Source organism: Hypanus sabinus, chromosome 9, assembly GCF_030144855.1.
Source record: "Hypanus sabinus isolate sHypSab1 chromosome 9, sHypSab1.hap1, whole genome shotgun sequence".
In the NCBI taxonomy this organism is placed as follows: domain Eukaryota; kingdom Metazoa; phylum Chordata; class Chondrichthyes; order Myliobatiformes; family Dasyatidae; genus Hypanus; species Hypanus sabinus.
Window position 1 is genome coordinate 75,213,993 of NC_082714.1, and position 25,842 is coordinate 75,239,834.

The window sequence follows — 25,842 nt, forward strand, 5'->3', positions numbered from 1 at the left end:
TGAAGTCACAGGACGATACGAGGAATTTTTGTACATCCTCATATGGACTCAGCAGGAGCCAGTTTCAGTTCTGGCGGCTTCATGAGGATTGTCACGACTTATTCTTCGTTATATTCACTATGGAATTTAAGTCACAGCTGCATCCCCTCCCCACACCTCAGTTTGTACCGCCTAGTTTGTATGTAGCAAGAAACACAAAGTGCTGGAGGAACTCAAGAAAACAAGAAATTCCGCAAATGGTGGAAACGTGAGGGGAATTCAAGATGTCAGACGGCATCTCCGGAGGAAAATGAACAACTCACAAATCATACCAAGACACTTGTTTGATAGTTTCTTTACACTGATACTGAGGTCTCTGAATCGCAGCGGGGCTGTTTCTGTTCTGTTCGTTCTGTTTCACCGGCTTAGCTTGATGAACTTCAGCACCGGACTGCTTGTTTAAAACTACCTCGCACCCATATTGAAAATATACGGTGAGTTTGTTGTACCACTGATCTCTTCTCTTCAGGCGCTGTCAAAACCACCGACGGATTCTGTGGTGCGGTGGTTAACGGTTCGACAGATCGTTGCTCGGATAAAGAATGTTTAGTATAGGTCCATTTGTATCCCCTGCATGTGGTACATGATACGCAGCCGTAGCGTTTCTGTAGTGTAGTGGTTATCACGTTCGCCTAACACGCGAAAGGTCCCTGGTTCGAAACCAGGCAGAAACATTTTCTCATATTTTTGCATAAATCAAATCTCTGGAAAGGGACGCAAACTGAGCATGACCGCACCCAGAAAACGCTGGACAAAGAGAAGTCAGCATTTCTGTCGTGACCGTTTAACAGGAGTAGAAAAGATGGGGTACGGAGCAGAAATAGAAGTTTGTATGTTAAAAACAGTGCTAGAGGAACTCAACAACACAGGAAATTCCGCAAATAGTGGAAATGTAATCAACAAGTCAGACGGCATCTCCGGAGGAGAATGAACAATTGACAATTCATGCCAAGACACTTGCTCCCTACTTTATTTACACTGATACTGAGATCTCTGGAATGCAGCGGGGCACTCGGCCTTCGGCCCCGCCAAACTGCGTAACTGCGTTTGTGTGAATGTTGTGTAATGTATCCCCAGTTACAAACACACAACGCAAAATATCAGACAGTACACCATATGCAATTAAATGATTGACTTTATGTATCCTGACATGAATATAAAACAAGGCCCCAAGTCAAGTCAAAGTCACGCTGGACCTCACACCATCCTTCTTCCACCATCGGTCTCGTCCGAGCGTCGACGACTTTCGGATCTCAGATCCCAGTCCACGCCTTCCGGTTGTCTACCAGCTCTCTCCACACGCGTATTCCCTCTTGATTTCTCCTCGACAAAGACCGCGAAAAAACATCTATCCAGCCTCACAAGGCACAGCAGCAATCTGTTACTGTCTAATATGCATCCTGTTATCTCCAGCCATCAACCATGCTGCTGCAGCGAAACCGTTACCTCAGAAGAGAACATTACAAAGAAGCCATTGCATTGGCAGTGAAATCTTACAGCGCTTTACATATGTAAATTGGTCTTGTTTTTTTACACCCCAGCGGTTTTTATACGGCAATGGTTATCGCGGTCAGATTAGACGCCCATGGTTCCAGGTTCGATAGAGGACGGCAAAGTAAATATTGCTCGTGGCCCAGTTAGTCAGTAAAAGCGTGATTACTGAAAGCTAACGGCCTTCCCCCTCTCAGGCCCTGTCTCCATCTTCGTTTCTGCCCCCATTTTCTCAGTATCTGCCGTTATTGACAATTTTGTAATTATTTGTTTTCTTCGCGTTGAAAACTCAATTTGCACCAAACATGATGGAAGCGAAAGCGCGACACGCTGATTTTGAAATACGCGGTGCGTTCCTACAGCCCCAACTGGAGTCAGCGGGAGCCAGTTACAGTAGGCGCGGGATTCGTGAAGATTGTTAGATGTTTAAATGAGACCTCCATTTTTAATTGATATGATATCTGATTTTAGTATATAATTCAGTCGTTGCTGTCGAGTTTCTATTAGTTGGAAGTGAATGCTTTGTATAAGTCCATTCCTATCAGGTGTATGCGGTAAAGGCTAGCTAGGCCACCGTAGTGTTTCTGTAGTGTAGTGGTTATCACGCTCGTCTAACACGCGAAAGGTGTCTGGTTCGAAACCAGGCAGAAACATTTTGTCATGGTTTTGTATAAGTCCTTCGAAAGGACGCAACCACACGTTTATTCAATGGCGTACTTCCGTTACTCGTTAAATAAACAAAACATCCCCTCACCCCCTAAACGCTGAAGACAGAGCAGTTAACATTTATGTCCTGACCATTCATTAGGACTGGAAAAGAAGGGGCACGAACCAGAATGAGAAGATTGCTGAAGGTGTGTACACGCTGGCAGGTGATAGCCAGAGACAATTGAGAGGGAAAGAATGATGTAGGGAGCCTTGAGTGGAATTGTGTAAATTTCTCAGCTGAGACGCTGTTAGCGGTGAGACACTCTGTCCCACGCTGTGATCTCTTCTGAACTGCGACTCTTCTCATCCCAGGTACGTGCATTCGATTAACTCAGCACCCAGTTTGTCATTTCATCCCCAGTCTTCCGCAATATTCAGGGGAACAGACAGGAGGATCTATCAGCGTGATAGAGATACTCGCATGGTGTGTTGCCACCCAAGTGCCAGGGTAGGGGATATCTCGGATCGGCTGCAGAGTATTCTGAAGGCAGAGGGTGAAGAACCAGAAGCCTTGGGTCAGGTTGGTACCGATGACATTGGGAGAAAAAGGGAAGAGGCCTTAAGTGAGATTTCGGGAAATTGGGTAGGATGCTGAAAAGCTTGTATGATATGATCAGGCATATTAATGCGTGGCCGAGAGAGCGGTGTAAGGGGCAGGGCTTCAGTTTCCTGGATCCCTGGGGTCTCTTCTTCGGAAGGTATTATATGTACAAAAAGGGCAGGTTACATCTGAATCCAAGCGGTTTGATATCCTAGCAGGCATGATTAATAGAGCTGTTAGGGAGGGTTAAAACGTATTTGGCAGGAAGCCGGAGTGATAGGGCTGAGGAAGGGGGAAATGGATTAAATCAAAGATAGCGTGCCACAGAGATGATGAAGGACAGGCAGGACATGAGACATAATCACATCTGGTGGGATGATTTACAGGAAACAGAGGCATGTTGCAGTTAAAACAGAAAGCAACTAACACTGGACAGAAAGTTTTATATTTGAACGTATGCAGCAAAAGAAATAAAACGTGCGATCTTGAAATTCAGCTACAGATTGGAAAGCACGACGTTGTGGCCATCTCTGAAACTTGGCTAAAGGATGGCTGCATGTCCAAGGATATACGGTGCATTGGAAAGATAGGTTAGTAGGCAGAGGGGGTGGTCTGGCCCTGTGTATAATAACAATATTAAATCATTAGAAAGGTATTACATTGCATTGGAAGGTGCAGAGTCCCTATGAGCTGACTTAAAAAATGACAAGGGTAAAAGGATCCTAATGCCAGTTCTATACAGGCCTCCAGACAGCAGCCTGGGTGTAGATTACAAATTACAGCAGGATATACTTAGAGCGTGTCAGAACGGCAATGTTATGATAATCGTTGGAGATTTTAACATGAAAGTGGATTGGGAAAAGCAGGCCTGTACTGGACCTCAAGAGAGAGAATTTGTAGAATGTCTGAGGGATGGCTTTTTAGAAAAGCTTGTTGATGAGCCCACTAGGCGATCGACTGTGCAGGATTGGGTGTTGTGCAATGATCCGGAGGTGATAAGAGTGCTTAGGGTTAAGGAACAGTGATCACATTTCCTCAACACTACCCGCTCCTCCACCTATCTTTGTATCATCGACGAACAAGTCCATTAATCCCATAGCCCAAAGCGTTTACATACATCGTAAAAAGTAGCGGCCGCAACACCGACCCCTGTGGAACTGCACTCGGTTAAGGAGCAGTGATCATATTATCATCGAGTTCACTTTGAAATTTGAGACGGAGAAACTAAATTCCAATGTTTCGGTATTTCAGTGGATTAAAGGAAATTACAATAAATGGCCAAAGTTTACTGGAAAGGAACACGAGCAGGAAGGACAGCACAGCAGCAATGGCTGGGGTTTCTGCGAAAAATGAGGGACCTGCAAGACAGATATATTTCATTTAATAAGAAATTTTCAAATAGAAGAAGGACACTACCGTGGCTGACAAGTGAAGTCAGACCCAAAGTAAATGCAAAACAGAGGCATACAAGGAAACCAATGATAGTTGGAAGATAGGGGAAAGCTTCTAAAAACTTGCAGAAGGAAATTAAGAAGGGCATCCGGAAGAAACAGATGAATTATGAAAAGAAGCTGGTGACTAATATCAAAGAAGATAGTAAAAGTTTTTTTTATTTCAGACCTCTTTCAGAGTCGATGCCTCCAGAAGACACAATACATCATTAAAAACCCCTCACACCCTCTCCATGAACTGTCTGCTCTTCTGCCATCAGGTATACGTTACAGAAGCATCAAAACTAAAACCACAAGGCTACTAAACAGCTTCCTGCCACAGGCTGTCAGACTGCTAAATAGCTGTTCTACCTGACTCTGCTTTGGACACTTTTAACTTGCACTGGACACTTATAACCTGTTTTTAACAGACATGTGGCTGTTGTGTTTTACTATTTATTGTTATGTTTACTATTTAGTGTTGCGTTTGTTATGTAATGATTACACTGCTCCTGCAAAACGCTCTCATTCTGCCCTGCAGAGCTGATGTACGGTTAGAATGGCAATGAAGTTTTTGAATCTTGAATCTTATGTATAGAAAGGGTAAAAGAGAGTTGCGGATAGATATGGGATCAATAGAAAATGGCGCTAGAGATATTATAATGAGCGACGCTGAGACGGCAGAGGAACTCAATGTGTATTTTCTATTGGTCTTTACAGTGGAAGTCCTCTGCAGTATACTATATATTCAAGAGTATCAGTGAAGTAAAGTATGTGCAGTGAAAATTACGACTGAGAAGGTGCTCGGGAAGATTAATAGTCTGAGGGTGGATAAATCTCCTGGAGCTGGTGGAATTGACTCTCGGATTCTGAAGGGAGTAGCTGGAGAGTTTGCAGAAGCATTCACAATAATCTTTCAAGAATCGTTAGATTCTGGCATTGTACCAGATGGCTGGAAAATTGCAAATGTTGTTTCGCTATTTAGGAAGGGTGTGAGGCAGCTGAAAGGACACTATAGACCTGTTAGTCTGACATCAGTGTTCAGGAACATTTTGGAATCCATTGGGATTATGGAGCACCTGGAGGCACATGACAAGTTAGGCCAAAGCCGGCATGGTTTCTTGAAAAGAAACTCCTGCCTGACTAACCTACTGCAATCTTTTGAGGCGGTTATGGGCAGGGTAGACAAAAGAGATGCAGCGGATGTTCTTTACTTGGAATTTCGGAAGGCCTTTTGTAAGGTGCCGCACATGAGGCTGCTTAGCAAGATAAGAGCCGATGGAATAACAGCGGAGTATTCAGCATGTGTGAAACATTTGCTGATCGGCAGAAAACTGAGAGTGGAAATACAGGGATCTTATTCTGGCTGGCTGCCAGTTACCAGTGCAGTTCCACAGGGGCCGGTGTTGCGACCGGTGCTTTTTACGATGTATGTCAATGCTTTGGACTAGGGGATTAATGGACTTGTTCGTCGATTATGCAAAAATAGGTAGAGGAGCGGGTAGTGTTGAGGAAACAGAGACCCAGCAGAGAAACGCAGATAGTTTAGGGGAATGGACAAAGAAGTGGCAAATGAAATAGACTGTTGGAAGGTGTATAGTCATGCACTTTCGTGGAGGAAATAAACGGGTCGACTATTATTTAGAGGGGTAAAGATCCAAAATACAGGGATGGAAAGCGACTTGGGAGTCCTTGTGCAGGGCACCTTAAAAGTTAACCTCCAGGTTGAGTCGGCTATGAAAGGAGAAAGCAATGTTAGCATTCATTTCTAGAGGTATAGAAGATAAGAGCAGACATGTGATATTGAGGCTCAATAAGGCCCTCGTGAGACCACACGGTGTATTGTGTGCAGTTTTAGGCTGCTTATTTTAGAAAAAAGATATATTAACATTGGAGAGGGTTCAGAGAAGATTGGCGGGAATGATTCTAGGAATGAAACGGTAAACGTATGAGGAACGTTTGGAAACACTTGGACTGTATTCCCTGGAGTTCAGAAGAATAAAATGGGGTATCTCATACAAACACTTCGAATGTTAAAAGGCCAGAAGAGATTAGATATGGCAAAGTTATTTTGCATGATAGTGTAGCCAAGGACAGGAATTCACGATTTCATGATTGAAGAACGCGCATTTAAAACAGAGATGCGGAGAAATTTAATTTGTCAGGGTGGTAAATCCGTGGAATTTGTTGCTACGAGCGGCTATGGAGGTCAAGTCATCTAGTGTATTTCAGGGAAAGATAGAAATGTTCCTGATTAGCCAGGGCATCAAAGGGCATGGGCCCAGCCTACTTCTGCTCTGGTGTCTTGTGGTCTTGAGAAGTAGTTCTGTTACTCGTTCTATAATGAAAAGCATCCGCTCATCCAGACGCTGGAGGAAGATTTGTCAGCATTTATGCCGTGACCGTTCATCAGGACTAGAGAAGAAGCGCCACGAAACAAAATAAGAAGTTTGGTAAATGTGTCTACACGCTGACCTGTGATAGGAGGAGATGAGAGCGAATGTAAGGTGTAGGGAGCGTGGAGAAGAATTGTGCAAAAGTCTCGTCTCAGACCACTGACACTGGGACACACTCATACTGTCCCCCACTGTGATATCTGCTGAGCTACGACTCTTCTCATCACAGGTACGTACAATCGATTCACTCACCAGCCATTTTGTCATTTCAACCCCAACCTTCCCCTATCTATGTGCCTTCTAGTAGCTGGCGTAACTGATCGTCAAATGGCAGGAGAAGGATTCGGATGTTGCAAATGCACTATTTAGCAAATCAGGAGTAAATTCCACTGGGAGGAATCAGTCTCTGAACAGGGTTATGCAACTTTTCACGTCAGATGAAATAAGGAATTCGAGGAAATTAGCAGAAGCGGAAGCAATTCCATCTCTATCGGAGGATCAGAGCAAGTTTCATCTCATCAGTACAGCTCGAGGACGGTGCGAATGCCAGGTAGCATAACTGATCAAGACGTCTGTCCAGTGAATCGTAGACGGCGGTTTGGAACCCCCAGAGTCGCTGTTAGTTTATAGAGGGAACCTCATTTTTAGGGGGTTCCATGCAACAATCACCATTCCCTGATTTGTCACACTGGTGTTGCCGTAGGGAGGTGACCTATCCCTGCCTCATCAGCGCAGGGAACCTCTTTTCCTTTTCTGACTCAGTCCATCCGATTATGGCAGCCAGTATTTTTCTGACATGACTTAATCTCCATTATAATCCGCAAATTGAATTTAACTCAAAAACGCATCCCCTCACCCGACCCCCGTTCGTTCCGCCTAGTTTGTAACTAACAAGAAAGACAACGTGCTGGAGTGACAATTCATGCCAAGACATTTGATCGATACTTTATTTACACTGATACTGAGATCTCTGGAATGCAGGGTGGCGGCTACTTATAATTCACCAGCTGGGCCTCAGGAACCTCAGTCCCCGGCCTGCTTGTTTGAAACTGTCTCCCAATCCGCACTGAAAAATTACGGTGAGTGTGTCGTTCCTCTGATCCCTTTCCTTAAAGCGCCGTCAGCACCACCAATGGATTCAGTGGAGGGGTCATGAACAGGTTCGCCAGATCGTTGCAGGGATAAAGGTTCTTCTCCCAAAACATTGCCGGCGAATTCCTCTCTCTCGCTGCTGCATGACCAGAGGAGTTAGTCCACATTCGTGTGTGTATTGTGACAAGAATTCACAAGATGGATCGGAGAGAAACATTTCACCAGATTCCGTTTTCTCTCACAGACGACATTCACTGAAATGGTATCATTCGATTTCCTCTTCAGCGCCCAGCAAGCTTCCACGTTCTCTGTAAAATGGTCTTGTTTTTGACACCCCAGCAGTTTTAATACGACAGTCGTTATCTCGGTCACGTTACACTCCAATAGATCCCAGTTCGATGGAGGACGGTAACGTAAATATTAGTCGTGCTCCAGTTTCTCAGTAAGGACGTGTATACTACTACTGAAAGGGAAACCTGCTGCCCAAGTTATTTTTTGTACTTTGCAAGCAACAGGCGGGATGAACGGCAAGACCATTTAAAATGGTGCACATGGGATGAACAGAATTGCCATCGCTATGTACGCTCTATGTCTGAATTTCTGGTTCATTCTACTCTGAAGCCTTTCCCGTCTCGGGCGCCTGTCTGCATCTGCATTCATTTCCCCACTTTCTCAGTATCGGCCGTTATGGGCAATTTTGACAATTTTTCCTCCGCATTGAGAACTCTATTTGACGCAAACACATGAATGAAGTCACAGGACAATAGGCGGATTTTGAAATACGTGGTTCATTTCTCCATCCTCATCTGAACTCTGCGGGAGCCAGTTTCAGTTGTGTCGAGATTCGTTTAGATTATTACGAAAGGAAATGAATACTTGCATTCATTTTTATTGATATTCTGGGTGATGTTGAAATATAAGTCAGTCGTTAGTGTTTTATTGCCACAGGTTGCAAGTGTGTGCTGTGTAATGTATCTGCCTTATGTGCTACATGCTAGGCAACTGCAAGGTTTCTGTAGTGTAGTGGTTATCACGTTCGCCTAACACGCGGAAGGTCCCTGGTTCGAAACGACGCAGAAACATTCGCTCATGCTTTTGTATAAATCAAATCATTGGAAGGGACGCAACCATGTTTATTTAACTCGTCTATAAACTGAGCATAACCTTGCCCACTTAACGCTGGACAAAGATAAGTCAGTATTTATGCCCTGACCGTTTATCAGACTTAAAAAGATGGGCCACGAACCATAATAAGAAGTTTGTTAAAGCCGGCTGCTGGTATAAGGAGGCAGATAAGAGGGAAGATAACATGTATGGAGCGAGGAGAAGAATTGTATAACATTCTCATCTGAGACCACAATGCACGGCGACACGTGCCCTCTGTTACACAGTGTGATCGCTTCTGACCTGCGACTCTTCTCATCTCAGGTACGTGGCGTTTGATTCAATCATCGGCCAGTTTGTAATTTCGTCTCCAATCTTCCCCTCTTTACGTGCCTTCTAGCACCTGTCTTCACTGATCTACAAATGGCGGGAGGAGGATTCGGATTCGGATTTTGCAAATCAGGAGAACATTGCACTAAATCGGATTTTGAACAAGGTTATGCAACATTTCATATCATATAACCATATAACAATCACAGCACGGAAACAGGCCATCTCGGCCCTCCTAGTCCGTGCCGAACTCTTAATCTCACCTAGTCCCACCTACCCACACTCAGCCCATAACCCTCCACTCCTTTCCTGTCCATATACCTATCCAATTTTACCTTAAATGACACAACCGAATTGGCCTCTGCTACTTCTACAGGAAGCTCATTCCACACAGCTATCACTCTGTGAGTAAAGAAATTCCCCCTCGTGTTTCCCTTACACTTCTGCCCCCTAACTCTCAAATCATGTCCTCTCGTTTGAATCTCCCCTACTCTCAATGGAAACAGCCTATTCACGTCAACTCTATCTATCCCTCTCAAAATTTTAAATACCTCAATCAAATCCCCCCTCAACCTTCTATGCTCCAATGAATAGAGACCTAACTTGTTCAACGTTTCTCTGTAACTTAAGTGCTGAAACCCAGGTAACATCTTAGTAAATCGTCTCTGCACTCTCTCTAATTTATTGATATCTTTCTTATAATATGGTAACCAGAACTGCACACAATATTCTAAATTTGGCCTTACCAATGCCTTGTACAATTTTAACATTGCATTCCAACTTCTGTACTCAATGCTTTGATTTATAAAGGCCAGCGTTCCAAAAGTCTTCTTCACCACCCTATTTACATGAGACTCCACCTTCAGGGAACTATGCACTGTTATTCCTAGATCCCTCTGCATTCCTCAATGCCCTACCATTTACCCTGTATGTTCTATTTGGATTATTCTTCCCAAAATGTAGAACCTCACACTTCTCAGCATTAAACTCCATCTGTCAACGTTCAGCCCATTCTTCTAACCGGCATAAATCTCCCTGCAAGCTTTGAAAACCCACCTCATTATCCACAACACCTCCTACCTTAGTATCATCGGCATACTTACTAATCCAATTTACCACCCCATCATCCAGATCATTTGTGTATATTCTTTATGTATATCAGATGGAATAATGAATTTGAAGAAATTAGCAGAAGCTGAAGCAATTCCATCGCTATCAGAGGACATTACACTAAGGAGAATCCGTCCCTGATCACGGTTATGCAACATTTCAAATTAAATAGAATACTGAATTTTAAAAACTTAGCAGAATTTGAAGCAACACCATCAGTCAGACGGTACAGAACCAGTTCCATCTCGTCAATACAGCTCGAGGACGGTGCCAATGCCATGTAGCTTAACTGGTCAAGAAGTCTGTCCAGAGAAAAGGAGAATGTGGTTTGGATCTCGCAGAGCCGCCTTTAGCTTTCAAGGTGAACTTACTTTATTGAAGGGCCGTTACTTGCAATAATCGCCATTCCCTGACTTGTCACGCAGGTGTTGCCGTAGGAGAGCGACCTATCTCTGCCCGAGCAGCGCTGGGAAACTCTTTTCCTTTTCTGACTCAGACCATCCGAAGGTAGTAGGGCGCATTTTTCTGACACCACTTAATCTTTGTTACAATTCCTGACTGGAATTTAACTCAAAACCGTACCCCATCCTTTGGTCCTGCCCAGTTTGTATGTAGCAAGAAACACAAAGTGCTGGAGGAACGCAACACAAGAAAATCGGCAAATGATGGAAACATGTCGACAAATTGACAAGTCAGACGGCATCTACGGAAGAGAATAGACAATTTGCATTTCATGCCAAGACACTTGATCGTTACATTAATTACACTGATACTGAGCTCTCTGGAATGCGGCTAATTATGATTTCCACGGCATGACTTGAGGAACTTTAGCACCCGGCCAGCCTTGAGGCTGTCTTCTAATCCGCACTGAAAATATACGGTGATTGTGTAGTTCCTCTGATCCATTCCCTTAACGCGCCGTCAACCCCACCGGCGGATTTAGTGGAGCGGTGATGAACAAGTTCGCCAGATTTTTGCACGGATAAAGGGTCTTCTTCCAAATCATTGACGGCGAATTCCTCTGTCCGGATGCTGCATGACCAGAGGAGTTGCTCCACTATTGTGTGCATATTGTGACAGGAATTCACAATCTGGATCGGTGAGAAACACGATGAAACATTTCACCATATTCCACTTTCTCCCACAGCCGACAGATTCAGGGAAACGGTATCTTTCCATTTACTTTTCAACGCCCAGCAAGTTTCCACATTCTGCGTAAACTGGTCTTGTCTTTTAAAATTCCAGTATATTTTATACTGCAGAGGTTATCACGGTCAAATTTCACGCCATACTTTACAGTTCGTTAGAGCAAATAACGTAAATATTACTCGTGGCACCAGTTTCTCAGTAAGAACGTGTGTACTGAAGGTTACTACTCAAGCGGACAACTGCTGCACCAAGGTATATTTTGTGCTTTGCAACTACTCGGTCAATTTTGTTTGCCCATCGCAGGCGGGAAGTGAGCAGGACCGGTTCAATACGGCGCACATGTGATGAACAGAATTACCATCGCTATGTAATCTGAGTGTCTGAATCTCTCGTGCAACCTACATTGAAGTTGTCTCCCTCTCGAGCACCTGCCTGCATCTTCCTTTCTGTCCCCATTTTCTCAGTATCCGCCATAATAGGCAATTTTGAAAGCGTATATTTTTTCTTCGCGTTGCAAACTCCATTTCACACAAACATGAATTAAGTCAAAAGACGGTAGGCGAATTTTTAAACGTCTGATGCATTACTACATCCTCATCTGGACTCAGCGGGAGCCAGTTTCAAGGAAGACATTTACATTCAATTCAGAACAGAGTAGATATGGGAAGGAGTAGGGGGAGTCAAGCGGAAGGAGCAGGTAATTATAAGTAGACTGAGAATTGGGCAGAGCAACCTTAATGGTACTCTGGCCATCATTGAAATTTATGTCAGGAGATTGAAACAGTAGAGAATATCCGTATTTCATGCAGGACATTTGCACAGGAAAGACAACAAATGAAACAATTACACAAAATAGGACTGGTAGAGAACAGTATTAAAGGTTTATTGGAATGTGGGGAGAGTGATCAGGGAAGGAAATGGTCGTTTAGTTTTTTAAGGGCGACAGGACTGGAAAGACGTCCTTAAGCAGTCAATTGAATGGACAACGAGGGACAGAAAATCCTGAAGATGGCAGTAATGCAACAGTGTGGATGCCAACTGCCGTAAAAACTCAAGGAAGAAGAAGAAGAAGAAGAAGAAGAAGACGAAGAAGAAGAGCCAGTTTCAGTTGTGGCGGGGTTCGTTAAGATTATTATCAGAGGAAATGATTCATTTTATTAATTCTTAATTGATATTGAGGTTGATGTTAGAGTATAATTTAGTCGTTATTGTTTGGTTTCTATTGGCTGGAAGAGTGCGTTGTTCGAAAGTTTCTGTAGTGTAGTGGTTATCACGTTTGGCTAACACGCAAAAGGCCCCTGTCTCGAAACCAGCGAGAAACAGTTTCTCATACTTTTGTATAAATTAAATCATTGGAAGGGACGCAGCCACATTTATTCAATAGAGTGCTTCTGTTATTCGTTCCATAAACTGAGCATAACCTCATCCACAAAACGCTGGACATAGAGCACTCGGCATTTATGCCTTGACCATGCTTTATGTTTTTCAGGAGTAGAAAAGATGGGGAACGAACCAGAAAAAGCGGTTTATTAAATCTGGTCGGTGATAGGAGGAGGCAGATTACAGGGAAGGGAAGGTTTAGAGTGCGTGGAGAAGAAATGCGTTGTGAATCACTTCAAATGAGAGGAAACATTGAATTTGAAGAGGTCAGCAGAAGCTGAAGCAATTTTATCGCTATCAGACGATGCAGAGCAAGTTCCATCTCATCAAAACAGCTCGAGGACGGGCCAATGCCACGTAGCCTAACTTGCCAAGAAATCGGTCCAGTGAAAAGGAGCCGGGTTTTGGAACTCCCAGAGGCGCTTTTAGTTTATTGAAATGGCGTTACTTGCAAGAATCGTCATTCCCTGCTTTGTCACACAGATGTTGCTGTAGGACAACGGCCTATCTCAGCGCTAGGAAACTCTTTTCCTTTTCTGATTCAGTGCATCCGCAGGTAGTAGAACGCAATACGGCTTAATCTTCGTTATATTCACCATGGAATTTAAGTCACAGCTGCATCCTCCCCCACACCTCAGTCGTTCCACCTAGTTTGCATGTAGCAAGGAACACAAAGTGCTGGAGGAACTCAACAGCACAAGAAATTCCGCAATGCTGGATATGTGAGGGGAATTCAAGATGTCAGACTGCATCTCCAGAGCAGAATGAACAATTGACAATTCATGGCAAGACACTTGATCCGTACTTTATTTACACTGATACTGAGATCTCTTTGAACGCAGCGGGGAGACTAGCTCTGATTCACCGGCTTGACTTGAAGAACTGCATCACCGGAATGCTTGTTTGAAACTGCCTCGCACCCCTTACTGAAAATATACGTTGAGTGAGTCTTAACTCTGATTCCTTCTCTTCAGCCGCCTTCCACTCCACCGATCGTTGTTCGGATAAAGGGTGTTCGCCCGAAACGTTGACGGCGTATTCCTCTCTCTCACTGCTGCATGACCAGTGGAGTTACTGCACATTTGTGTGCATATTGTGACAGGAATTCACAATCTGAATCGGGGAGAAACACGTTGAAACATTTCACCAGAATCCCCTTTCTCTAACAGCTGGCATATTCACTGAATTGTTATCTCTCCATTTAATAGATAGATCAATAGACAATAGGTGAAGAAGTAGACCATTCGGCCCCTCGAGTCTGTACCGCCATTCTGAGATCATGGCTGATCATTCACTATCAATACCCAGTCCCTGCCTTGTCCCCATATCCCTTGATTCCCCTATCCATCAGATATCTATCCAGCTCCTTCTTGAAAGCATCCAGAGAATTGGCCTCCACCGTCTTCCGAGGCAGTGCATTCCACACCTCCACAACTCTCTGGGAGAAGAAGCTCTTCCTCAACTCTGTTTTAAATAACTGACCTCTTATTCTCAATCCATGCCCTCTGGTACTGGACTCTCCCAACATCTGGAACATATTTCCTGCCTCAATCCTATCAAATCCTTTAATTATCTTAAACGTTTCAATCAGATCCCCTCTCAATCTCCTCAATTCCAGCGTGTACAAGCCCAATCTCTCCAATCTCTCTGCGTAAAACAGCCCTGCCATCCCAGGAATCAACCTAGTGAATCTACGCTGCACTTCCTCAATTGCCAGAATGTCCTTCCTTAAACCTGGAGACCAAAACTGTACACAATATTCCAGGTGTGGTCTCACCAGGGCCCTGTACAAATGCAAAAGAACATCCTTGCTCTTGTATTCAATTCCCCTTGTAACAAAGGCCAACATTCCATTTACTCATCGACGGCCAGCACGTCCTGTGTAAACTGGTTTTGTTGTTTACACCCCAGCGATTTTTATACTGCAGTGGTTATCACGAGCAACTTATACGCCAATGGTGTTCCCAGTTCCATAGAGGACTGCAACGTAAATATTTCTCGTGTTCCAGTTTCTCAGTAAGAGTGTGTATACTGTGGGACTCTATTCAAAACGCACAAACTGATGCCCGAAGGTATCTTTCTACTTTTCAAGAATTCGGACGTATGTTTGCTCATCACAGATGGACAGTAGGGCAGGACCGGTTGAATACGGAGCAAATGGGATGAACAGAATGACCATGGCTATGTACTCAGTGTGTCTGAATCCCTCGTTCAGTCGACTTTGAAGCCTTCCCCTCGACCTTGTCTCCATCTTAGTTTCTGCCCCGGTTTTTCAATATCGGCCGTAATTGACAATTTTGAATTTGGTTGTTGTGTTCCTTCGCGTTGAAAACTCTACATCGACCACACACGAAGAAGTCAAACGGCGACAAGCGTATTTTGAAATACGTGATGCGTTCCTACAACGCTAACTGGACTCAGCGGGAGCCAGTTACAGTTGGGGCGGGATTCGTGAAGGTTGTTAGGAGTGGAAATGAGCAATTGCATTCATTTTTTTATTGATATTGAGTTTGATTTTAGAATACAATTCAGTCGTTAGTATCGGTTTTTCATCAGCTGGAAGTGAGTGCTTTGTATAGGTCTATTCGTATCCGCTGCTTGTGGTACATGATATGAAGTTGAAGGTGTAACATGCTTCCGTTTCCCATTCCATAAACCAAGCATCCGCTCACCCTCAAAACGCTGGAGCAAGGGCAATTATGGTTTTTGTCGTGACCGTTCATCAGGAGTGCAAAAGAAGCGGCACGAACCTGAATAAGAAGTTTGGTAAAGGTGTTTACACGCCGACAGGTCATTGGAGGAGGCAGTTGATTGAGAAGTTAAGATGGAGGGAGCGTGGTGAAGAATTGTGTAAAATTCTGATCTGAGACACTGTTAGCGGTGAAACACACTCTCGGTCCCACACTGTGATCTCTTTGATATGCGACGATTTACTCAGCACCCAGTTTGTTATTTCAACCCCAATCTCCCCAATATTTATGCGAACAGGTAGGAGGATATATCTGTCTGGTAGAGATATCCGCACGGAGTGTCGTTTCCCAGGTCCCAGGATGCGGGATGTACCGGATCGGGTGCAGAGTATTCTGTAAGCAGAGAGTGAACAGCTAGAAGTCTTGGTACACGTTGGTACTGCCACGTGATAACAAGCCCAAGAATAGTATGACCAAGCATATTAATGCCTGGTCGAGAGACTGCTGTAAGGGGCGGGCTTCGGGTTCCTGGATCACTGTGACCTCTTCTGGCGGAGGTATGACCTGCACAAAAAATGAATGGTTTGCACCTGAACACAAAGGCGTCCAGTATCCCATCAGGAAGGTTTAAAGGAGTTGTTAGGGAGGGTTTAACCTAATTTGGCAGAGGGGTGGGAACTAAGGTGATAGGGCCGAGGAAGGGGAAAATGGAACTAAATCAAAGATAGCGTGCAACAGAGAAGATATAAAGCACAGACAGGAGATGAGGAATAATCACAAACTGTGGGATGATTTACAGGACAACAGAGGCGTTGAGCAGTTGAAAAACTAGCAACAAGTAGTGCACTGAAAGTGTTATATTTGAATACACGCAGCTTAAGAAATAAAATGCAGGTTTTCGAAATTGAGCTACAGACTGGCAGCTATGACGTTGTGGCCATCTCTGAAAAGTGGCTAAAGGATGACTGCCATTGGGAGCTGAGCTTCCACGGATATCCGAGGTATCGGAAAGATAGGTTAGTAGGCAGATAGAGTGATTTGGTCCTTACTTACACTGATATAGAGATATTTGGAATGCAGAATGACGGCTACTTATAATTCACAGGCTTGACTTTAAGAACTTCAGCATCGGGCCTGCTTGTTTGAAACTGTCCGCCAATCTTCACTGAAAGTATACTGTGAGTGCGTTGTTCTTCTGATCCCTTCTCTTCAGGAACCGGCAAAACCGCCGAGGATTCAGTGGAGCGGTGATCAGCAGGTGCCAACCATTGTTGCTCAGATAGAGTTTTCGCCCGAAACGTTGAGGATGTATTCCTCTCTCTCTCTCACTGCTGCAAGACCAGAGGAGTTACGCCACTATTATGACAAGTATCCACAATCTGGATCGGGAAGAAACACATTGAAACATTTCACCAGATTCCCCTTTCTTTCACAGCCGACATATTCACTGAAATAGTATCCTTCGATTTACTCTTCAACGCCCAGCCGGTTTTCACCTCCTATCTAAACTGATCTTATGTTTTTCTTATAGCCCAGCGGTTTTTACACTGCAGTGGTTATCACGGTCAAATTACACGCCAGTAGTTCCCAGTTCGATAGAGGACGGCAAATTAAATATTTCTCGTGTTCCACTTTGTCGCTACGATCGTGTATACTGTGGGTTTCTATTTAAACAGACAACTGTTGGTCGAAGGTATCTTTGTACTTTGGAAGCATTCCTAAAAGTTTGCTGCCCATCGCAGGTGGGAAGCAGGGCAGTCCCGGTTCAATACATCCGACGAACATAATTACCATCGCTATGATCGAATCTCTCGTTCAGTCGACTTTGAAGCCTTCCCCCTCAATATGCAAACTCTATATCGACGACTCATGAAAAAAGTCAAAGGCGGAGAAGCGGATTTTGAAACACGTGGTTAGTTCTTACAGCCCCAACTGTACTCAGCGAGAGCTAGTCACAGTTAGGGCGGAATTCGTGAAGATAGTTACGAGTAGAAATGAGCGATTGCATGCATTTGTTATTGATGTTGAGTTTGATATCAGTATACATTTCAGTTGCATTCACTGGGAGTGAGTGTTTTATATAGGTCCATTCGTATCCGTTGGATGTGGTACATAACAAGCAGCCATAGCGTTTCTGTAGTGTCGTGGTTATCACGTTCGCCTAACACGCGAAAGGTCTCTGGTTCGAAACCAGGCAGAAACACTCTGTCATACTTTTGCATAAATCAAATCTCTGGAAAGGGACAACAAGCCTTGGAAAAGGAGACAACCACACGTTAATTCGTTAGAGTATTTCTGTTACTCGTTCCATAAGCAGAGCATCCCCTCACCCACAAAACTCTGGAGCAAGAGCAGTTAGTATTTATGCCGTGACTGTTCATCAGGACTGAAAAAGGCACAAACCAGAATAAGAAGATTGGTAATGATGTGTACACACAAGTGATAGGAGGAGGCAGTTGAGAGGGAAGGTAAGATGTAGGGAGCGTGGGGAAGAATTGTGAACTGAAACAGTGCTAGCGGTGACACATACTCTCTGGCCGACACTGATATCCTTTCTCATCCCAGGTACATGCGCTCGATTCACTCAGCACCCGGTTTGTCATTTCACTCCAATCTTCCCCAATATTCAGGGGAACAGGTAAGAAGTTGTAACAGCCTGATAGAGATACCCGCATGGTATGTTGCCTATCAGGTGCCAGGGTGCGGGATGTCTCGGATCTGCTGCAGTGTATTCTGAAGCCATGAGGTGAACGGCCAGAAGTCTTGGTACACGTTGGTACCAATGTCATTGGTAGAGAAAGAGAGTTGGCCAGAATAGAGAATTCAGGGAGCTGGGTAGGAAGCTGAAAAGCAGGACCTCCAGGGTAGTAATCTCAGGATTGCTGCCTGTGCCACGTGCTAACGAGCGCAAGAATAGTATGATCAGGCATATAAGTGCGTGGCTGAAAGACGGTTGGAGGGGGCGGGCTTCAAGTTCTTGGATCACTGGGGCCTCTTCTGTGGAGGCACGACCTGTACAAAAAGCTTGGGCCCAGACGGGTCCAGTATCCTAGCAGGCAAGTTGAATAGAGCTGTTAGGGATTGTTTAAATGAATTTGGCAGGGGAATGGGAACCGGACTTAGAGGGCTGAGGAAGGGGAAATAGAAATAAATCAAAGATAGCTTCCAACAGCGATGATAGAAAGGACAGGCAAAAAATAAGGCATCATCACTGCCAGTGGGATGATTTACAGGGCAACAGAGGCGTGATGCATTTAAAACAGAAAGCAAAATCTATTGGACTGGAAGTATTATATTTAAAAGCACGGAGCATAAATAAAATGGACAAGCGTGAAATTCAGCTACGGATTGATAAGTATGACGATGTGGCCATCTCTGAAACTAACGTCCAAGGATATACGGTGTATCGGAAAGATAGGTTAGTAGCCAGAGAGGGTAGTGTGCCCCTGTGTACAAGAAATAATATTAAATCATTAGAAAGGGATGACATATGATCGGAAGGTCTGGAGTCTCTATGCGTTGAGTTAAGAGATGGCAAGGGTAAAAGGACCATATGGCAGTGGTATGCAGGCCTCCAAACAGCAGCCGGGATGTGCATTACAAATTGTAGCAGGAGATAGAAAAGGCGTGTCAAAAGGGCAATGTCACAATAATCGTTGGGGATTTCAACATGGAAGTGGACTGTGAAAACCAGGCCAGTACTGGACCTCAAGAGAGAGAATTTGTGGAAGGTCGAAGGGATGGTATTTGCTATCTTGAGGCAAATCAGAGTAGATAAATCCCCAGGACCTGACAGGGTATTCCCTCGGACCTTGAAGTAGACTAGGGTTGAAATTGCAGATGGAGTTGAATACAGGCAAGTGTGAGGTCCTTTATTGCACTTTAAAAGGAAAAGCAAGGTAGATCATACAAGGTAAATGGTAGGGCACTGAGGAGTGCAGTAGAACTGTGGGATCTGGAAATACAGATTCCAAATTCCCTTAAAGTGGTGTCACAGGTAGAAAGGGTAGGAAAGAGAGCTTTTGGTACATTGGCCTTTATAAATCAAAGTATTGAGTATAAGATTTGGAGTGTTATGGTGAGGTTGTATAACGCATTGGTGAGGCCGAATTTGGAGTATTGTCTGCATTTTTATCACTGAATTACAGGGAGGATATTAATAAGGTTGAAAGAGTGCAGAGAAGGTTTACAAGGATGTTGCTAGGACTTGAGAAACTGAGTTACAGAGAAAGGTTGAACAGGTTAGGACTCTATTCCCTGGAGCGTAGAAGAATGAACAGAGATTTGACAGAGGTATATAACATTATGATGGGTATAGATAGGGTGAAGGCAAGCAAGCTTTTTCCACTGAGGCTAGGGGAGATAAAAAAACAAAGGACATAGTTTAAGGGTGAAGAGATAAAAGTTTAAAGGGAACATGGGGGCGGGGGAGCTTCTTCACACAGAGAGTGGAGGGATTGTGCAATGAACTGCCAGATGAAGTGTTAAATGCAGCCTCTCTTTTAACATTTAAGAAAAACCTGGACAGGTACATGAATGAGAGGTGTATAGAGGGATATGGTGCAGGTGCATGTCAGTGGCACTAGGCAGAAAAATGGTTCTGCACAGCCAAGAAGGGCCAAAAGACCTGTTTCTGTGCTGTAATGTTCTATGGTTCTCTGAGGGCTTTTTAGAACAGCTTGTTATTGAGCCTACTAGGAGATCGAGTGTGCTGGATTGGATGCTGTGCACTGATCCGGAGGTGATAAGAGAGCATAAGGTTAAGGAACACTTAGGGAACACTGATCACAATATGTTCGAGTACACTTTGAAATCTGAGAAGGAGAAACTAAATTCCAATCTGTCAGCATTTCAGTGGAATAAAGCAAATTACCATAACATGAGAGGGGAACTGACAAAAGTTCACTGGAAAGGCTGGAATATCTTTCACTGAGGGTCCGAAGACCCAAGATCTTTGCGATCTTCGACACAAGAGTTCGTAAAAAGCAACAAAACGGACTTTTTAACGTTGCTGTTATGTCTCCCGTTCGCTGCGAAAATGGGGAACAACTCCCTCTCCCTTATTAGGGAGGGAGAGAACCTGGTGGTTGGCGTATGTCGGATGAATGGCGATAGTCTTTGGGGTAACTGCAAGGTCTAAATATTTTGTTTTGCCTGTGGGGGGAGGGGGGATTGTTGACCGCCGCCAATTGTTGCCTGGCACTTCCCTGTTGTCTTGGATGTTTTGCGAAGAAGAAAAAGCATTTCAGGATATATATTGTATACCTTTCTTTTGACGTTAAATTGAACCTTTGAACCTTTGAATCTTTGATCTTTGCGGTGGGGACAGGAACGTTCACAAGCCAAGAAGCAATTTACACTCCAAGGTGCCTACGTATGTAACACAGAGCGAGACAGAGAATGAGGCGGGACTCATTTCCGCAGATACAATCCTGAGCTCGTCCCAGCAGAATGCCAATCAGTTGCGGACACCCGAAACAATAACGGCGACAGAATAAATAAAGAGGCGTTTCTCCCCTTTCCTGCTTCTTCCATTTCCCACTCTGGGCTCCTTCTGACCTCCTCTCCTCCTCAGCTGCCTTCTCGCATCCCCCTGGTCCTCCTCCTCCTCCCCTTTCTCCCATGATCTACTCTCGTGACCTATTAGATTCTTTCTTCTTTAGCTCTTTACGTTTTCATCTAGAGCCTCGTTACTTCCTCTAAGAGGACCACGCCCATGTAGTTGTCTAGAGGCTTCCGTGCCTGAATTACTCTGGGAACATTGCTGGCCGGTTAAGAGCTTTTATTTTGGCTCTTGGAAAGCTCACCGTGCCAAATGGGTTAAAGGACAGAGGCCAGGCTAAAAGTGGTGTACCAGTCCTCCAGGTTAGGGGGTTCATCACAAGGCTAAAGACCCTGACTGGTCAAACAAAATCGTTATGAAAACGGCAAAGAAGAATTCTTCTCCATCTGATCAGTCAGCAGATATACTGCTCTCTGGCAAGTACATCTCTCCCACTACAGCAAATCATCGAAGTTCCTTCTATGCTTGTACCTCGTGTCGCAATGGTAGTGCGGCTAACTCCAGAACATTGACAGCATTTTCAGTAATCACGTCTTCATTGGAACTATGCACGGAGGGAAGATCGAGAAGGACTAAACATTCAGCAAACATGAAGGTTATGGGAAAATGGAAGTAGATCCAGGTGAATCACAACACAATAGTCTTAGCAACGATTGCGTAAATAAACCGCTGTTCTAGCTTCAAACATTTTTTCGCATTTTCCGTCTTTGCACTAATAATTATCACGTCGGGATGCCAATTGAAGTGATAAATTCGAGAAAGTACTTCATTGCAGAGATCTTAACTGAGGTTTCACTAAAAAATTAATCAATCGAACTCTGACAGAGACCGGGACCATAAGCAGCGATGCGCTGGGTGTTCTGTTTCAAATGTTATACTGCGGAGTTTGAACTGATTCCCGAATTCTGCCGTCAAAGTGCAAGATGACAGTGTGCTCACAGCAACATTAATCGGAGTGCCCCGGTCTGTTCTGATTCTGGAGATGTTCAGCTCGCTTCCCTCGGCAGGCGAAGAAGTGTTTGCAGGTCTCTCGAAATAGAAATTCAGGGCGTACATTCGCTTTCAAATGTTTATTTTTCATCATCTAGAGATACAGCACGTCCTTCCGCCACAAAGAGCCGCGGCGCCCAATTCACCCAGTTGACCTAAACAATAACTAACCTTGCGACTTGGAATCGTGGGAGGGATCCTACCAAGAGCACGCCGTCACGGAAAGAACGTACAATGGCCTTACAAACCATGACGGAACTGAACGTAGGTCCGCAGCACTGGACACCACCGTGTCACCCACCGATAGTCCCCAAATCAAGGTCTCCCGACGAGGGTAGGATTCCTATCCATGCGTAGAAATCACAATGGCTTAAAAATCCGTCGTCTTAACCAATCCGTCAAATAATCTGGCCCAAATATTGTATAGAAATCTACTGCGGCAATATGGCGGGTACTGATGGACTAGTTTTGTCGGTTGAAGAACGATTGAGAGTGGACGAATGCCTACAATGGATAAATTACAATTTCTTGTGAAATAATTTTTCCCAACAGTATCGACTACAGGCTCAGTGGCGCAATGAATAGTGTGTTGGACTTCTAGAATTGTGTGAAGAAGTACAACAAAGATTGTGGGTTCGAGTCCCACCAGAGCCGGTTCCGTCTGGATTCAATTATCTAGCGATAAAGGACTTCAGAATTCCAGTAAACGATGGCGGAGAAGGCATCAATGAATCAATAATATATCAATATTATTGATAAATAATCAATAGCGTATCAATATAATCAATAATGTATCAACAATATATCAATAAATTAGAGAGCGTGCAGAGACGATTTACTAGGATGTTACCTGGGTTTCAGCGAAAGAGAAAGGTTGAACAAGTTAGGTCTCTATTCATTGGAGCGTAGAAGGTTGAGGGGGGATTTGATCGAGGTATTTAAAATTTTGAGAGGGATAGATAGAGTTGACGTGAATAGGCTGTTTCCATTGAGAGTAGGGGAGATTCAAACGAGAGGACATGATTTGAGAGTTAGGGGGCAGAACTTTAAGGGAAATACGAGAGGGTATTTCTTTACTCAGAGAGTGATAGCTGTGTGGAATGAGCTTCCTGTAGAAGTAGTAGAGGCCATTTCAGTTGTGTCATTTAAGGTAAAATTGGATAGGTATATGGACAGGAAAGGAGTGGAGGGTTATGGGCTGAGTGCGGGTAGGTGGGACTAGGTGAGATTAAGAGTTCGGCACGGACTAGGAGGGCCGAGATGGCCTGTTTCCGTGCTGTGATTGTTATATGGTTATATGGTTATATGGTAAGTAAAACAGGTCATTGTTTGAAATACTCAACTCCTTCAGTCGACACGTGAATCAATTACTTTAATGTCCTAATTGTGACAAGCCCTTTGCATCATCTTCATGTGACTCAACCACTCTCTGGACAAGATCTATACATTTGTTCTCTATATTTCAGAAATAATTTCGCTTTTCTACCTGGAATCTGTCGCCTCAATAAATATGCAAGAGTCTATTTGCAAGAGCCCACTTTCACTGGGATCTGGACCCCGCATAAACCTTCCTAGGAAATGGTCATGTTTATACTTCAAGTGAAAAGTCTGCTCTTGATATATGACATCCATTCGAGTAATTCAATTGAAAACAGTCATAGACAGCTGATGTGAAATCCAGTGGAGTTTCTGCACACAGATTCAAAACACTGCTCGCAGCTGGTTTCCATTTACCTTAAACTGAAGATTTAGGCTTCCACAAAGCACTTACCCATCAGATTACGTTGCAGTTCTAAACACCGGAATCATCAGGCGATTTTTAATCATTGTAACATATAAGCAGATAAATTGTCAACGTAATTCACACCTGTTGGTGTGAAGATCGATTATGACAGGATTAGGGAACTACGGTTGACGAGGGACATGAGGAGTGTCGTAAAGGGAAAATAAAATGCATGTATGATGAACTGGCATAAATAATGTCCCACTTTTCAGGACTTTTACAGAGACAGATGCGTAAAAAGGGCCCGAAGGATCATTGGGCACCCAAGTCATCCCAAGCACAACCTGTTCCAGCTGGAAAATGTACCGCAGTATAAAGGCCAGGACCAACAGGCTCCAGGACAGCGTCTTCCACCAGGCCATCAGACTGAGTAATTCACACTGATACAATTGTATTGCTATACTGTATTGACTGTCGTGATGTACATACTATTTATTACAAATTGTAATAAATAGCATATTGCACATTTAGACGGCGTCGTAAAGTAAAGGTTATTATTCTCACGTGTGTGAAGGACGTAAGAAATAAAGTCAATTCAATCCTACAGAAATACCTCACAGCATTAGCAACAAAATCTTAGCGGTAAAATCTGACCAATGGCGTTACATGTATATGAATTACTGTGAATTAATGTTCAAAGCTTTAGAGATTGTAGAAAATAAAGATTTCCAGAACGATTTTAATGAAGAACATGACCAGAAGATATTTGACAAAGTAGCTACTTCAGTTTTACATCTATCGCAATAGTTACCTATACTAGGAAATACTTTAGATAGTCTGTCCTTGGTTAAGTAATAACGGTGTACAATTTTAAATTGAATTAAAGAATGGTTGGCACATACAGAAGAATAAATTACGTTTTTCAGAACTCGAAGCCAATCTTCATTAACAAATGTCATATTCAGTTCTCTCTCCCAATCGTGTTTAATCTTTGGTGATACGTTTTCTTTTTGTAACAAAAATAAATTATAAATTCTACTAATGGAACCTTTCACTAAGGGATTCAATTTCAAAATGGAATCCAACAAATCAGATTCTTATAAATATGGAAACAGGTAAATATTGTTGTAAAAAATGTCTAACCTGAAAATATTGCAAAAAATGTGTATGAGCGAGAGAATATTTGTTAATTAACTCCTCAAAAATCATCAACCGACCATCACAAAACAAATCGGTAAAAGAATGAATTCCTTTATTTTTCCATAGAAGAAAAACGGGGTCATTTGTTGAAGGTTTAAATGAAAAGTTTCGATATAAAAAACTAGATAATTTAAATTGTCTAAAAATTTTTTTTAAATGACGAAACTGAACCCAAATCCGTAGGCATTGTTTGATTACCGGATAGAGACTTAAATCTGGAATTTTAGAGAGCTGTAAAGGTAATGGAGCTCCTAAAATTGAAGTTTAAAGAAATTGTTTCACAGCTTTTAATTCCAAATCAACCCATAATGGTTTTTGGTTCTTATCAAGCCAATATAACCAAAAACATAATTGTCTAATATTCACAGTCCAAAAATACAGTCTTATATTAGAAGTGCAAGTCCACCATCTTTTCTTAGATTTTTGCAAATGATACTTATTAATTCTTGGTCTCTTATTGTTCCAAATAAAGAAGAAATAAGAGAGTCAATTTGATCGAAAAATTTTTTAGTTAAAAAGACAGGTATATTTTGGAAAATGTATAAAACTATCCACTTCCGTTGCATATTTTCAGATAGTTTATTTTCAAATTCATTCCTTCACTTTCAGTTTCTTCTATATTATTCGAGCATCGCTTCGGAATTTATTTCGGGTTTAACTTCGCTAAATTACAAATTAGTTTACGCACACCTCTCCGTTATCGATCATAGTAAGCACCACTTCCATTATGGTATGTGACCTCTATTTAAATATTTCAGTGCGAAGCTGTGATGTCCGAGTGTTTAAGGCGTTTGATTCGAAATCCAATAGGCCAGGTTCGAACCCTGCTTCTATCCGGTTTCCATTTACCTGGGGAGTTGCACTGACAGAATAAGCTGGAAAACATCGGTTTGTGCTATTAATCCT

The 25,842-nt window shown here is 43.3% G+C and overlaps 3 non-coding genes across 3 annotated transcripts; all 3 read left to right on the top strand.

The window, feature by feature from the left end:
• The first annotated feature begins 640 nt into the window (after positions 1-640).
• Positions 641-713, top strand: trnav-aac (transfer RNA valine (anticodon AAC)). Its single transcript has one exon. It is a non-coding gene; the product is annotated as a tRNA-Val (tRNA).
• A 1,397-nt stretch (positions 714-2,110) lies between these two features.
• Positions 2,111-2,183, top strand: trnav-aac (transfer RNA valine (anticodon AAC)). Its single transcript has one exon. It is a non-coding gene; the product is annotated as a tRNA-Val (tRNA).
• A 15,407-nt stretch (positions 2,184-17,590) lies between these two features.
• On the top strand, positions 17,591-17,663 carry trnav-aac (transfer RNA valine (anticodon AAC)). The gene has a single exon. It is a non-coding gene; the product is annotated as a tRNA-Val (tRNA).
• Positions 17,664-25,842: the final 8,179 nt, after the last annotated feature.